The 13,325-nt window shown below is 41.2% G+C and overlaps 1 protein-coding gene across 5 annotated transcripts in view; it reads right to left on the bottom strand.

The window, feature by feature from the left end:
- Window positions 1–13,325, bottom strand: part of soul4 (heme-binding protein soul4) — a 118,541-nt gene that overhangs the window by 58,033 nt on the left and 47,183 nt on the right. For 2 of the 5 annotated variants that reach the window (XM_084318765.1, XM_084318764.1), the window contains exon 3: window positions 12,052–12,153. The exons of the other annotated variants lie outside the window; for them this stretch is intronic. The gene's annotated coding sequence lies outside the window, so the exon portion shown is untranslated. The remainder of the gene's footprint in view (window positions 1–12,051; window positions 12,154–13,325) is intronic. 5 annotated transcript variants of the gene reach the window in all.

Here is a 13,325-nt window from a genome sequence, read left to right on the forward strand (position 1 = left end):
TAAGGAATCTATTTGACCAGTCTTGGGATAATCAGAGCTATTTTCACCTATATATCAGCGTGTGCCATATGTGTGTATGTGTGTGTCTGTGTGTGTGTGTGCGATCAGGAAATAAGAGAATCGATTTTTCAGCCTGCTTCTATAGCGTGCATAAGTACACATATACTATCGATAATCTAGCGTTTATTTGAAAACGATTCATAAATAGGCCGAAAAATGACAACGTGTTTTGTGTATTCCAGTAAAGGGCGTTTATCACAGAATCTTTATTTTTTTCTGGAACTTTCAAAAAACAAGCGTTTTTCAATCCGTTTCGACAATGTTGACTGCAAACAAGTCATTGATAAGCGACGGTCATATTTGATATATATATATATATATATATATATATATATATATCATAGCCATAATTTAAGATATAGTTTATGCGTTCGCAAATATGAGAGCTCTGTCATTGAAGTGGGTGGTGGCACGCAACGGGGTTCCGGGGCACCGGAGGCGTGGCACTCAAAGTGTTAAAGCTTGAGATTATCCCCTCTGTTGCAGAGTTTAAAACCTTGATCTTCAACCTCAGTCAATCAAGTTGTACGTGTTTTAATTTATTTGTTATCATTGCTTGTTGCCTTGTCTTGTTGTCTTATTGTTATGATTTTATATGCTGTGTGATTTCATATGCTTTTAAATATTATTTTTTGCTTATTTCTGTATGTACACTCAACGTGACTGTAAATAAGGGAAAACTCAGTTGCCTTTAGAATTTAAATAAAGGTTTGAAATTAAATTAAATGGTGTTAAAGTGGTAAAGTGGTTAAAGTGGTTTTCCTCTGTATTGACTTGCTGTCCATCTTGAAAATCCATGCCAACTATTGAGTTAGTCTTCTTTTTTTTTCTTTTCTTTTTTTATTATTGCAAAACAAAATTATTAAAAGTCAGTACTCAACACACAATGCATAATGAAACTAACAATTAAGATGGCTAAAATGACATGCAAGCACAGAAACAGAAAGCAAAAAAAATATATAATAATATTTTACCGTATACAGTGTATATCCAACGAAATTACCAATTATACCAATGTCTTATACAGGATATACCCCTAATACCTATTATCTAAAACCCTACACACATATGCTCCAGCTCGAACCCCCCCCTCCCGGACCCCTCCTTGGATAGTACCTCCATTATCCCTCACTCCTAACCAGACACTACCATTATAAGCTAGCTTTTATTCTCTCCACCACTTCTAACCACATTGACATTTTGGATTCATTGAGACCCAGAATTCTTGCTGTAGATATTTCTTGATAAATCACATCGAGATATGTAAGAAACCAAACCTTCCGGCACATTTTTTCCGGTTGAAACCAGCGTGATGCGATCAGCTTTTTAGCTACTGTGATGCCCGATAAAACCAATCTCTTTAGCTGTGGATTTACTGCAAACTCAAAAACATCATTCAATAGTAATACAGAGGGGTGTACTGGTATATTCCAAGATACGAGTTTTGATAATTGTTGGGTCACATCTTTCCTGGTGGGCAGTCCCAATACATGTGCATAAATGTCCCTTCGTCTCCATTTGTACATTGGGAGCATTTGGAGTCTTGTTTAAGACCCATTCTGTTCAGTCTTATAGGAGTCAAGTATGTCCTGTGAATATAGTTAAGATTGATTTGTTGATGGTCCGGGTTCCTTGATGTAAGTCGGACATTTGCCCAAGCTCCTTGCCAATCAAAGTCACTTTCCAGGTCTGGTATATCCCTCCTCCAGACAGAGTCTAGTTGGAGGGTTTCATACGAGGACGTTAGTAATTGATAATAAAAACCTGAAACAAAACCTCTCGATGTCTCTCTTTCATAGAAGAATTTGTGGTATCTGTGGTGTTCAACTGGTATGTCTAATGGAACACCGTGAGACTTCAAACATAGCCGTAACTGTATGTAAAAAAGCCTTGTGGACTCGGTGAGATTAAATTTTGTGCATATTTCTCCATAACTACAAAAACCCTGGTTGTTAAAAACATCCCCTAATGAGTGTATGCCTTGCTCTTCCCATATAGGGAATCTTATAGGACGTTTTTCAATTAAGAGTGCATTGTTATTAAATAAGGGAGTGTGATTGTGCCATTTTTGTGGGTTAGGATATTTTTTTTTTGTTTCACGCCATATCCGGATCGCATGGGTAATTATGGGGCCAAATTTCCGCTCACAGTGCTTGATTGGTAGTTTAGTGTATGCTATGTCCTTCAGTCTATGTGGGGCTACTATGTTTTCTTCCAATTTTCTCCAGGATACTAATGCTTGGGGATCAAACCATGTTGTCAATGGTCTTAATGTGTACGCCTTAAAATATTGGAAAAAATCTGGAATTGCCATGCCACCGTCTGCTTTATTTCTCTGTGCGGTGGATCTTTTTATACGTGGTGGTTTGTTATTCCAAATAAATTTGTATGTGGAGGAGTGTAATCTTTTCCAGTAACCCTCTGGAGGGGGTAACGGTAGCATTGAACTGAAGAAGTTGATTCTAGGTAGTACATCCATCTTAACTATTGATACCCTTGCCTGTACTGAGTTTTTAAGTTTTGCCCACCTGTCAAGGTCGTCTTTGATTTTGTTTTGTATTTTTGTGTAATTGTGCTTCACCGTTTGTCTTATGGTGGGAAATATTTCCACTCCCAAGCATCTAAAATGTTTTACCTTAGGTATCTCACCTGGGAGGGTTATATCTTTTTTTGCAGGGGTGTTAAGTGGAAGGAAAGCCGACTTCGGCCAATTTATTTTAAATCCCGATAAATCACCAAAGTTCTCAATCAACTTGAGTAGATGAGGCAATGTGGTGTTGGGGCTTTGCATGAACAATATTACGTCGTCCGCATATAAACAAATTTTATGTTGTGTGCCCTTGATTACGATTGGTTCTATGGATTGGGATTGTCTTATATATTGTGCTAAAGGCTCTAATGATAGATTGAATAGTCCGGGACTAAGAGGGCAACCCTGTCTGGCTGAGCGTGATACCGGAAATTTTTTGGAGATGAATGTACCTGTTGTAATCATGGCCGATGGGTCTTTGTATAATACTTTAATCATATCAATGAATCCTTTTCCTAACCCCATCCTTTCTAATACTGCCCATAGATACGACCATTCCAGCCTGTCAAAGGCTTTCATAGCATCCAGGGACAGCATCGCCTTAGGTATGGTGTCGTCCTTGTCTGCATCTAGTACGTGCAGTATTCGTCTTATGTTATCAGTGATCAGGCGACCTCTTATGAAGCCAGTTTGGTCCGGATGAACTAAAGACGTCATATGCTTTTGTAATCTGATGGCTAATACCTTAGAGTACAGTTTGATATCGGTTCCGAGGAGGCTTAAGGGTCTGTAACTACCGCACTCGGTGGGGTCTTTGTCTTTTTTGAGAAGGACTGATATGAGTGCAATATTGTCGTTTTTATGGAAGTTCCCCTCCTTGACTGAGTATAAGATCATATTTAGTAATAAGGGTCCAATTATGTCCCAACAAGAAAGGTACATTTCTGATGGGATACCGTCTCTTCCAGGAGCCTTACCATTTTTCATTTCGGATATGGCCTTCTTGAGTTCCTCTAGTGTGATCGGTGTTTCTAACTGTTTAGCGTCATCCTCTGAAAGTTTAGGGAGAATAATTTGATTAAGATATGTGTCCATTTTGTTTTGATCGAAGGTCGCTTCTGATTTATATAAGTCGGAGTAGAATTCTTTGAATGTATCGTTTATTATTTTGGGGTCTGTTTCAAGTACTTGTTGTGCTCTAATGGTAGTTATATCTGCAAATTTTGCATTAATTCTTAATCGCATGGCTAATAGGTGACTAGGTTTAGAACCTTGGGAGTACTGCTGTTGTCTTGTGCTGCGTATTTGTATTTCCGATTGTTGTCTGTATATGGCATTGATCTCTATTTTTAGTACGTTAACTTGATTTTCTAGTCTAGTTGAGTTGTTGTATTTTAAAGAATTAAATAACGTTGAGTAAAGCGTTTCCAGTTCAGCCAGTTTTGTGCATTGATTCTTGCGCATTTTGGAGGAAAAGTTATCAGTGAAATCCTTGATCATTCCCTTTACCGACATCCATATTATTCTGGGGTCTTGCACCGAGTTCGCATTCTCCCGTAGGAATACTATAAGAGCTTTATTCTGGGGTCTTGCACCGAGTTCGCATTCTCCCATAGGAATACTATAAGAGCTTCTTTGAGTTGTGTAATGAATTCCTTGTTATTAAGCAGCATCGAATTAAAACGCCATCTTGGGGCCCGGGAAGATAGTATACCAAATGTTCCTTTTAGGAGTAAATAACAGTGATCTGATAGTGCATTGGGTATCATTTCCACTTCATATTTATCAAATAGTCTCGGGGATGCAAAGACATAATCTATTCTGGATAATGTGTTATGTCTCGCCGATCGACAAGAGTACTTTCGGGTCGTGGGATTAAGTGAACGCCATAGGTCATTTACACCTGTAATCTTCGACCAATCCTTTAATGCTTTAGATTAATTCTTTTGTTCGCTGGAAAAGGCGAGGTAAGATTTGTCCATCCTTGGATTCCAAATGGCATTAAAATCTGCACCTATTATAAATGAGTAATCGGGAAGGTTTAACATTGCATTGGTTAGTGTAGTGAAGAAACCCTCTTCGTACAAATTATTTTCCTGTTATTGTGTACAATCCTAGCTATAGTTATACGCCCATCTGCATCCGACCATACCCCCTTTAATTCAATATTTAACTTACATCTGACGACTATGGCTACACCTCGAGTTCTCGTACCAAAAGAAGAGTGACTAATATTATGATGTGTTATCCGCTAACGTATCTATGTCTTCCTCTAAAATGTGCGTTTCGCTGAGTAGAGCCACGTCCACATGTTCTTTTTTCATCAGTGTGAGCACGCTTTTGCGTTTGTGTTGTTTATTTATCCCACCAGTGTTCCATATCATTATATTCAAACTAGCCATAATCTATACATGTTTTTGTGTAGTTTTTGGTAATGCTTCTGGAGTGCGAAGCTACAATAGATGTACATCCAATTATTGAGGTCCCGTTGAGAGCCGAGCTTAAAAACATATATATATACAAATAAAAATCCCCTTTTTTCCCCTCTCCCAGAGAGTCGTACAGGCCTGTGTTCCATAAACACATCCTCCGCGTATGACTCCCTCCCTTAGGCCACCGGATTGCCCAAACTGAGTTTTGTAATCCTAATCTTCCTATGCTAATTGCCATAGGATCTAACATTTTCATTCTAATTCAATAGAATGTAGCTTTTGGTCTTGCGCCTTCCCTTATTGTAATGCAATATTATGAAAAATGAAAAAAAATAATACACTTTCATCGATATATTCATTTGAACCTTCTACTAACTTATGTAGGAAACATCAGAAAAAAGGAAAAGATTGTAGAGAAACACTAACACCTTAATATGAAGAACAATGGGAAAGAACAATGTAAGATAAAAAAGAAAAAAAGGAGTGAGAGCTAAAATAAAACTCAACGTGGAGAAACCACTAGAACAGAATTGAGTAAATAGATAAGAGAAAAACAGAGACTTTTAGAGCTACAATGTGCCAATCTCTACATCAGTGGAGTGATTATTTAAATTATTAGAATAACCTTGTTGTGCTCATACGTTTAGGTGTGGTTGATTTTTTTTTTAAGTCTTATTAAGGCCTGATTAAACTTCAGCCAATTGATCATATGCTTATGCTTATACACACCGGATGTTAATGTTAGAGTTGCAGGCCTTCGTTGTAATGGTGCATTATATTCTAGAAGGTTGTAGAATACACTAGTATATACTAACAGACTGCTGTTATGTTCCAGAATGATCTTCCTACCCAGGGTTCATGACTATTAGTATTTTCGGGATATTTCTTAGTGACCCAGAGCAGTCGAGCGATGAGCCCAGAATATTCCAGATTGTTCTTAGTGTCAATGATATATTCTTGTCTCCACGGAGACCAGAAGTCTGTAAATATAATGCATTACGAACCATATTATACACATTGTGCCTTGGTGTAGCCGGCATGCATATCATCTGCTACTTTTGTTGAGCCCGGATAAAGTCATTCTAATACTGAGATACACAGAGAAAGAGAGAGATGAGAAGGCTTATCTGTTGTTAGACAGTGTTTCGTTCTGCCCTGGGGGTTCTGCTCCATGTAGATTCCAGTATTCCTCGGCTTCTTTAGGCGTGTGTAATCCTACCCTACGGCCGTCTCTACTCACGATCGATAATAGTGCCGGGTATACTAGCCTTGGTTTGAGGCCAGACTTGAACAATTTCTGCATCACCTCCTTGTAGGGGAAACGCTGAGCGATGGCCTCTTTGCAAAGATCCTCGTAGATAAATATTGGATTTTCACCATGTTTCAGCTTTCCCCTTTGGTTGCGAGCAATTCTGATGATGTCATCTCTTATTGCCGTCTTGCGCAGAGTAACAATGATGACTCTTGGACCGTTGCCTCTTTGATCCCGAGTACCGATTCTGTAACCTTGGTTCACTATCAGCTCTGTGGATAGAATGTTGTTACCCAAAATCTCTGATAACACTGTTGGAAACTTGTCGTCTGTGCAATTGACTGATTCATCGAGTCCTACAATGCGGATGCTATTTCGCCTGTAGTAACGTTGGGTTTCGAGTAGCCTCTCCATCGCTTCATCTTTAACTTCTTGTATTTTTATCCGACATGCCTCTTCCACCTTTTTTATCTCCTCTGTTACCTCTGTCAAACCAACGTTGATGATCCTCTCGTTCTCTTTGACTGCCCGTGTAAATTCTGTCACCGTATTCTCCACTGTCGTGATTCGCACGGACTGTACAGCGACCGCTTTCATAACTTCTTCTAATTTAGCATCGATGTGTTCGAATTTAGTATCGATGTGTGCGACGTGTGATTTGAAAGCTACCATCTGTTCCTTAATCAGATCCTTGATCAGGCTAGTCAGGGAGTTAAAGTCGGGTTGTGTAATTACACTGCCAGTGCCAGTTGATATTAGCTGCAGTGATGGGGCCGACGGGTTTGTTGGCTATTATCTTCTCAATATCCTCTGCTTTGTCCTTCACGCTACTTTTTCCTGTCGTTCCCGTTGTGTTGTCCTCTATTGTCTCCATCTCGGAGCCAGTCGCCGATGTACCCGGTATATTCTCCGTTATATTCCCATCGGGGGTTGTCAACAGCGGATCTGCCGGCGCGTCGCCTGTTATTTTCTTGGAACGTGTATCAATCGTCGCCGTTGGATTCGCTGCTTCGTGTTTCTTTCTACCCTTTTTCTCATCCTTACCCCCCATGTTGAGTCTTTATGTCTTTTGATATAGTTAGTAGGAGTTCCTATCAATACATACGATGTGGTCTAATCTCTTTGGTATTTGTTAAAATAATGTTTTTGAACGAAATTAACGGTGACGGGAGCGGAGCTGTTACCAAATGCGTGTTAAAGTTTTGGCTATGGTTCTTGTTACGAAGGATCAGATTAAACCGAATATATATATTTATTTATTGATATATATTGAATAGTATTTGTATATCGTTTGATATCCCTTGTATATTCCTTGTACATATACACGGAATATCCCTTTAGTCCAGCCCATAATAGTTCATTCTCCTATTGGACAGCGGTCCACCGGCGCCAGGGACCGGCCCCCGGAGCCAAGTTCAAAGTCACCGACACGACATGTCTGTACTTGCCCGGCCCTGCGCAGGGATACGGCGACAGAAATGAGAGTGGCACTATTTGTGCACCGTGCGTATAAATACGGCGCAGGTGAATGTAGAAGACCCTTAGCCCCTTACCTCCGTACCCTTCGTGCACTTAGCATGTTACCGATAAGTTGAAGCCTCACCCACGATACAACGTGCGGTGAAGTATGGCCTGTTTGGCCTCAGAATAGAGTATCGAGACCGCGTGCGAATTAATAACTGAATTGTCAGAGTTTGGCACTATACCGTCGAGTGCGACATATTTCTATTGAGTCTTTAATAGTCTATTTGTGTATAGTGTATCGTGCGGTTAGAATTCTATAGTGACCAGCATCTCCAACGCTTTCTCGTATTAGCTAGAGTTCTTATCCAGGCTGGGCCGACCGCATGGCGCCTTCACCCGAGGAGACCTAGGCGAGAACCGTATGGACATGTACACTGGATTAATCTACCCGACGACTACATAGCCCTTTGCGGCTGGAATATATTTGCTTTGGTCCTATGATTTATGGAGCGGATAATCGCCGACGCCTGCACGTGTTGGATTTACCCCGAGAGGAGTCAAGTCGAGTCGGCGCTCAGAGAGCCTGAGGCCGCCTAGCTTTCTTCACTGTAGAGCTACAGTCTACCAGAGAACCAAGCTGTATTCGTCTGTGGATCAAGAGACTACTGCACCGGCTTCTGTACCTGAAGTCTCCCTAGTCATCGTTGACCAGACGTCCTACTACCGACAGATCTTCTACCCCCCTTGCTGGCTTACAACCAGTGGGAACCCCTTCCAGTATCTCCCGCTATGACTAGTGTACCATAGATATAATTCCCTAAGATTCAGGTTGTATAATTACCTCCTGCGTAACCAGAGAATGGACATTCGTTATTGATTTGCCTACGCATACTCCTTTGCCTTACAAGTGCATTCAAAGAATAATGTAAAGTATCCTATGTACCTTTTGCTCCATTAAATACTTGATTAATACCTTTGACTGGAACCGATTTCATTGTGGGAAGTGTTCATCATATTCATATATCGTGTACTGTATGGCCAGTAATTAAAGTACATAAAGCGGTAGTGGTTTAATGATACCATACTTATCAATACAGTCAGGGAATTGTACCCCTCAGTTACAGTTCTTCTCGTGCTCACTGCACGCTCACTGTTCTGTCCAGCCTGCCTCCATGAATTTGGACTACTGGGGTTTAGATTCAGGGATAATATCTCTGTGGCGATAATCTGATAGCAAAGCTTCTTTAGCATTAGTTCCAGTCTCAAACCAGGGTACGAGAAACTCCATAGATTGCTTTGTTTGGAGAACTGCTCTTTGTCTTTAATCGTGCTAACGGAGAGACCTTGGCAGTAACATTGGCTACTTCTGTTTAGACTTCTAAGTCCTCTGCGGAGTGGTCTGATAAAGCTGCAGCGCTGTACTGGACTACTGCAGACTGTGGTGTGGGGATGGCTGGTTTGAGCTGCCCTGGGTCAAGCTGATCAGACCTGGGATCAGCCACACCTGCCCTGGGTCAAGCCGATCAGACCTGGGAGTCTGATTAGCTTGAGCCAGGGCAGGTGTGGCTGCTCAAACCAGCCATCCCCGCACCACAGTCATTGCATGTTATTCAAATCAAAGCAACAGTGGTAGAATTGTGTAATGACTATAGTGTTGTTGTTTTTTTGCAGACAATGGAGACCGAGGCAGCCTCCAAATTCTCTATGCAGAATTATTTTTTTTTACTTTGAACCCCCTGCCGCCGACCTTTCAAACGTGTGATCAATGGATTTACAGATGGTTGTAATCACTGCTCCATTTCCAAAATGGAGACAAATTAGCTTGCTTGATGAATTCACGATGGTCTACAATCAGTGGCGGCTCCTGAATTCTTCTCCAGAGGGGGCGCTATACCAAACATTTTGCAAACATGTACCACGCATTGGCCAAATAAAGTACAGTCTAATTCACAACTTGAAACACAATATATAAATAGAAAAGTTAGAAACAAACTCGCTCCGTCTCCAAACACACGCATAGGCACAGAGAGAGAGAGAGAGAGAGATAGAGAGAGAGAGAGAGAGAGAGAGAGAGAGAGAGAGAGAGAGAGAGAGAGAGAGAGAGAGAGAGAGAGAGAGAGAGAGAGAGAGAGAGAGAGAGAGAGAGAGAGAGAGAGAGAGAGAGAGAGCGAGCGTTAGTTAAGAATTAGCTGAGTGGCTAACAGCAGCTAACGTTAGCCGAGTTGGCTAAGAGAGAGAGAGAGAGAGAATTAACTCACTTTGTTTAATTGAAACTTGGTCCAGCCGGAGGGCTTAATAAAGTGTATGTCCACTGACTGTCCCCCAGACTGTTGTCGATGTATATCCACTCACTGCCCACTGTCCAGACTCCAGACTGAATCACAACACACAGCCTCGAACATGTTGCAAACTGCGGCTACGGAAATAACTGGCATTGCCGCGTCGGCCAATCAGAGAGCTTCTCCGCGAAATGCAGCTATGCTATGGAAATTATAGACGCTCGGCTGCTTGCAGACCGCTTCAAAACGCGCTCGAGTTCCATCATAATACATCATATTCAACGCACAGCGCGTTACGCACTGATTGGCTGCGACGGATACAGCGATGAAACAGTGACGCGCACTCAGAGCGCTATTGCGTCTAGCCCGAGAGAAATACGGCAGGAGAAATGCGGCTACGGTAATGGAACGTTCTTTATCAGACAGAATCGTTACTTCCTGCTCAGGAAAACGATTATTAATATTTGATATTTTAACGTTATATTGTGCATTGGAAACAAACACTTAAAATGAGTAAATATTATTCATTTTAAACATGTTTATTTTATTTTTAGGGGTCTAAAATAAAAATAAAAATAAAACATTTTCTTCTTCTCCTGCTCTCTTTACCAGGGGGGGCGGTGCCCTAGCGCCCCCAGTGGCGAGCCGCCACTGTCTACAATACATTATGTGATACATTAACCTACTCAAAAATTATAGTGGTGGTGTTTTTAGTCGGTTTTGAGATGTAGAATTTTCTTGTTTGGATTTTGGGCTCAAGCACTGCACTATACAAAGCAGCAAGCAGCCAGAGAAGAACCAAATTCTAAATGTAATCTGCCTGCAACATAGTCACTATGGCTTTTTGTCGGCAATAAAAAAAAAAAGCTGGCACGCACAAATCAGGATCGTATAATCGTGCAGTCTGAACCCGGCATTACGGAGACGGACATCCTAAACACCTACAAATTAATCAAATAACAATAATTAATACAAAAAAGTTTCCACAAAAAGTGGAACAGCCAATCCTCACCACATCCCCATCCAAGACACACACCCCTGATAAAGCACGTCATGACTGAAGGCAAACACAAACAGCCCGAATACACCCGGACCATTCACCAAATACAATGACCAAACATGAAACATCCCTGTGCGCATGTGGACCCCCTGGATCCAACAGCACCTCTGGTTTAGATCCCCAATTAGCTACAACATTGCAGCAGCTACTCCTGCTGCTGGAGTCCACAAAAGATGTACAGTACATTGTGAGCGTGCAACATAATAACACTCACATCATACATATAACATTACAAGTAAACATGATTAGAGACTTGAACTAGTACACACTAGGGCTGTCCCCGACTAAGGATTTGGATGGTCGACTAGGATTGGCCAAAATTTGCCGTTAGTCGACTATTGGTCGACTAAAAACAAAACTAAAAAAAAAAAGGATACAGTAATATTTTTACATTTTTATTTATTTTTTTGTCATTCCATTTGGGCTGTGGGGGTGCTTAATGTCTGAATGAGTCGACTGAAGGCTTCTTGTCCTCTGCAAAAGCATGCAATTGGTCCACAGATGGATACATCTTGATATTTGTCTAGTCTAGTGTGTTCATTAGATGGGTGAAATCCTCTTTCAGTGCCTCTGTGCCTGTTTTCGTAGGCAGTTAGTCTCTGGTATGCGTGCCATTAGCGTTAGCCACGATTCTAGGTCTCTTTTCTTTTGGAAAGAATGATAAAAAAATAAAAATAAAAAATAAAATCTTTTTTTATTTTTATTTTTTATTATATTCGACTAAGAGGTTGGCCAGTCGACTACGGCTCCTTTCGACCGATTAGTCGACTAATCGATTAATAGGGGTCAGCCCTAGTACACACACACACACATGACAAGCTCCAATATATACAATAATCAACTATGTGAAATAGCTAAGAATAATCAACTGTACACAACTATATGCCCAAACCTTATGTTCATAATTTCATAATCACGCCTAATTTAACAACTAATTAAATTGATGTTGATAACATAATGATGGTGTACTGTACCTTATGGATGATGTAGTATTGAGCACCTATGATGCCGTGGCTGCCTCTCAACACAAGCTGAAACTACTGTTTTGGGGGGGGCGGGGGGCGGAGCGCATCACTCTGAAGGATGAATGAATGAATGAATGAAAACTTTATTAACAGATTGCAGAATGGGTACAGTGCAGTACAGCTCAATACATACAATTGTTAAGGGGATGCAGACCAGAGAAAGACTTTCGTCTTGTTTCCACCAGGGTCCCCCATTTCCAATTCATCGTAACATATATGACATACATGACATACAGATAGACAGTACTGCTACATCTATACATTTATGACATACCAGATTTGCAATTACAGTACTGTATTTGTGATACAAAAAGAGTCCAGAAAGAAAAGAGTATATACATTAGGCGTAGAAACTGTACATTGGATTGGGTAGGTGGGGGTGGGACTGTACATTGGAGGTGGTTGGGGGGGGGGGGGTAGGAGTGGGGGGGGGGGGGGGGTGTTGGCGGGGGTTGTGTTCGGACATTTACAGGGGCCAGTTTCGAGTTGCAGTCTCCCTTAGGTGTTTTTTGAGAGTGTTTTTGAAAGTGGGTAGTGATTCACATTCCTTTACAGCTTTGGGTAGGGCGTTCCACATTGATGTGGCATAATTGCGAAACGTGTTTAGTCCCTTGTTTGAGCCGAATCTGGGTTTAACATGATTTGTGGAGCTCCCTCTGGTGTTGTGATCGTGGTATTCACTGACCTTTGGGAAGTATTTAGTCATGTACATGGGTACCTTGGTCGTGTAGTGTATCTTGTAGACCAGGCCCATTGCAAGTTGTTGTACTCTGTCGTCTACTCTAAGCCATCCTAGGTTGTCAAAGTGGGCAGGGGTGAGGTGGGTTCTAGGAGTAAGGTCAAGCAGTAGTCTGACCAGTTTGTTTTGAGATGTTTGTAATTTTGTTTTTAGCGCCTTTGAGGTGCTTTGGTACCATGAGGTGCAAGCATAGTCGTAGTACCCTTGAATGAGTGCTCCTGCTAGAGTCTTCAGGGTATTCTTGTTTACCAGTGAGGAGATCCGGTACAAGAAACGAGTTCGTTGGTTGACTTTTTTTATTACATTGGATGCCATTTTGTCACAGGAAAGATTTGCCTCTAGGATGGAACCCAGGTAGGTAATATCTTCTTTCCTTGTGACAATATTGTCACCCACTGTAACTGAGAAGCCGTCGGTCTTGCTGAGTTTGTTATTTGAACCGAAGAGAATGGACTCTGTTTTGCCCATGTGTAATGATAGTTTG

This window comes from Notolepis coatsorum (assembly GCF_963971535.1).
Source record: "Notolepis coatsorum genome assembly, chromosome: 7".
Lineage (NCBI taxonomy): Eukaryota > Metazoa > Chordata > Actinopteri > Aulopiformes > Paralepididae > Notolepis > Notolepis coatsorum.